We start from the raw sequence: 3,047 nt of genomic DNA on the forward strand, positions 1-3,047 counted from the left end.
GTGCCATCATTCTCAGAGTATGTAGATGCAGTGAGGCCTCTACATATATAAATAGAAATGAGGGGGCTGAGGCTTTAAGCCCAGTTTAGAAAGAAAGGCATTTTCAAGGATCTTCAGGATGCTACCAGCTCTGATAGTAATCATTGCTAAGAGCGATTAGTTCTTCTAGAGTTCTGAACAAACTCAGGAATTCAGGGACAAAATGGAGAACTCACTGCTCTAACAAATGACGCTCCCTTCATCAGCCCCAGACATACCTCGCTTCTGACTTTTCCACACACAAGAAAGCAGCCTCTCAGTTGCAACTCTTTCCAACGTTGGTTGTTTTGGAATATTTAAATGTGGAATCTGTCTGTCTCTGTTCCTTCCAGGATGTCATTTCTTATAGCAAAAAGCTTTCTAAGGAGAACAAGAAACAGTTCTCTGACACGATCATGCCGAACAAGAGAACAGAAATAAAAGCTGGAAGTCTGTCATATCTTTTCTACTTCCTTCAGGTATGCAGCTTCTTGTGCTGCTCCTAGAGCACTCCTCTCTTGACATAGAGACTTCTGTGTATCGATGCAGTCTTTGTGATGCACTGTAGTATTTAAGCATCATAGTTCTTTGTGTTCTTTGTGGACAAATGCACTGTAAAGCAAACAAAGGCAATGATAGAACCTTTATTTGAGACACAGGCGCCACAGAACAAGATATCAAAGAAAGAAGACCAACTCACTAGCAACAGCCTGAAAAAATGGATGAGCTGAGTGAGGAACATAGCCCTCAACCGTGATGCCCGTGGTCAGAACACCTTCAGGCAGATGCTGCCAAAAGTTGCAAATGAAAGAACTGATGACAAATCACTCAATAACAAAGTGTTGCTCAGCTGTTTTGCATTGCTCTATTAATCATTCAAAACCATCCTTGGCTTCACTGCATGCATCTGTCCAATTGATAACAGCTTTGTTCATCATCTCAGACACAGGGAGGAAAAAAAAAAAAGCATGACAACATCAATGCGACTCGATGCCAAGCCCATAGAAGATTTTTTCCGCGGTCTCTGCTGCCACCGCATGGCCAAAGTGAAGAACTGTGTCCGTATCGATTTGGAATAGCGGAAAGCAAGACTCATGCACGCACCGAGACTGACGCATGCGTACTCCTGTGCCATAAAAAGCGCATGCGCAGCGCGGAATCCAGACCGGCGTATACGCATTGTTGATCTGAGATTGGCGCATGCGTAGTATAGTGCCGTAATGTTATGCGGGAACTGATGCAGGCATATTGCTCTGCTGGATGAGGCGCATGTGTATTGCTCTGACGGATCTGGTGCACGCGTACTCATGAACCAGAAGCAGTGCATGCGTACTTATGCGTCAAATCTAGCGCATGCGTAGTGCGCTGCCGAAACTCACGCAGTTATACGCAAGATCTGGCGCATGTGTAGTGCTCTGCCAGAACTAGCACATGCGTATTGCTGTGCCCGATCTGGCGCATGCATAATACACTGCGTAACTTTAGCGCATGCGTACTGGCGTACCTCAAGTGATACATGCGTAGTGACGTGCCTGAACTGGCGCATGCGAAGTGCAGAACAGAGTAGGCGCATGCGTAGTGGCATGCCTCAAATGGCACATGCGTGGTGGGGGGGTGCCACAATTAGCGTATGCGTATTGATGTTCCGGAATTGGCGCATGCGTGGTGCAGTGCCGAAACTGGCGCAGACGTAATTTCTCAACTGGCGCATGCGCACGAGCGTTCCTCAATTGGCGCATGCGTAGTGGCATGCCTGAAAAGGCGAACGCTTGGTGATGTGCCACAATATGCGCATTCATGGTGCCGTGCCAGGACTGGCGCACGGGTAGTACAGTGCCTCAATTGGCACATGCTTATTAATGTGTGTCAACTCCTGCATACGTACCGAATGTGCCAGCTCTGGCGCATGCGTAGTGCAATGACAAAATTAGCGCATGCATATTGATAACCACGAACTAGCGCATGAGTAACGACGTGGTTTAACTGGCGCAAGCGTAGTGTACTGTCTCCAATAGCGCATGCAGTGATGTCCCTGAAGATGCGCATGCGTAGTGATATGCCGGATCAGGCGCATGCGTAATGCAGCGCATGTGTAGTGGAGTGCTGTGAACTGGCGCATGCGTAGTGCTGTACGGGATCACGCTCATGCTCGTTTATTTGACAGAGGGGGTTGGACTGAATGATTTCTGGAGGTCCCTTGCAACCCTAGTTCTGTGATTCTATTCGTTGCTTCTTGCAGCAGTACAGTGTTTCAGAAGAGAGAAAAGTATGGTGGGCATAAATTGGATTTCTGGTAAACAGGTAAACCTGTTCAGTATGTGGATGATTTGCTGATTTGTGGAAAAGAAGAGTCTAAAGTAAAAGAGACTGCAAGTAAAATTCTGAATTTCTTGGGGAATAGGGGCTAAGAGTGTTTAAAAATAAACTGTAGTATGTGGAAAAAGAAGTCAGATACCTTGGGCATGTGATTTCGGAAGGGAAATTGAGAATTCTGAAAGAACTCAGGGCATTGTGCAGCTTCATCTGCCCAGGACAAAGAGGGAATGGCAAAAGTTTCTTGGTTTACTTGGATACTGTATTTTGTGAGTAGAAGAATATGTACGAAAAACGAAGATCCTATGTCAAACTATCACAGGGAGAACCCCACATATTAAAATGGAGAAAAGAGGGAAATGAATTAGTAGAAGTATTGAAGCAGGACTTAATCACAGCACCTGTGTTAGAACTGCCTGCCTTAAAGGAACCATTTCACCTTTTCATAACTGACAGTGAAAGAGCTGTTTTAGGTGTTCTAACACAAGAATAGGGAGACAAAAGAAAATCTATTGCATACTTGTCCAAGGCATTAGACCCTGTATCTCGAGGTTGGCCAGAATGTGTCCAGGTGGTAGCAGCAACTGCTTTAATGGTACAAGAGAGTATGTGTTTGCTCTTTTGGGGGTGTAAGGAGGAAATTGTTGAGTTGTCAATAGTACGTGTTCCCCCCCTATGAGATTGCTCCACATCTTGAGGCATGATCGTTAACAAAA

The 3,047-nt window shown here is 45.7% G+C and overlaps 1 long non-coding RNA gene across 1 annotated transcript; it reads left to right on the forward strand.

The window, feature by feature from the left end:
- Positions 1-22: 22 nt before the first annotated feature.
- LOC116217351 lies at positions 23-3,047 on the forward strand. The gene is made up of 2 exons (XR_004161793.1): positions 23-497; positions 678-3,047. It is a non-coding gene; the product is annotated as an uncharacterized LOC116217351 (long non-coding RNA).

The sequence above is a fragment of the Meleagris gallopavo genome, chromosome 21 (genome assembly GCF_000146605.3).
Source record: "Meleagris gallopavo isolate NT-WF06-2002-E0010 breed Aviagen turkey brand Nicholas breeding stock chromosome 21, Turkey_5.1, whole genome shotgun sequence".
Taxonomy (NCBI): Eukaryota; Metazoa; Chordata; class Aves; order Galliformes; family Phasianidae; genus Meleagris; species Meleagris gallopavo.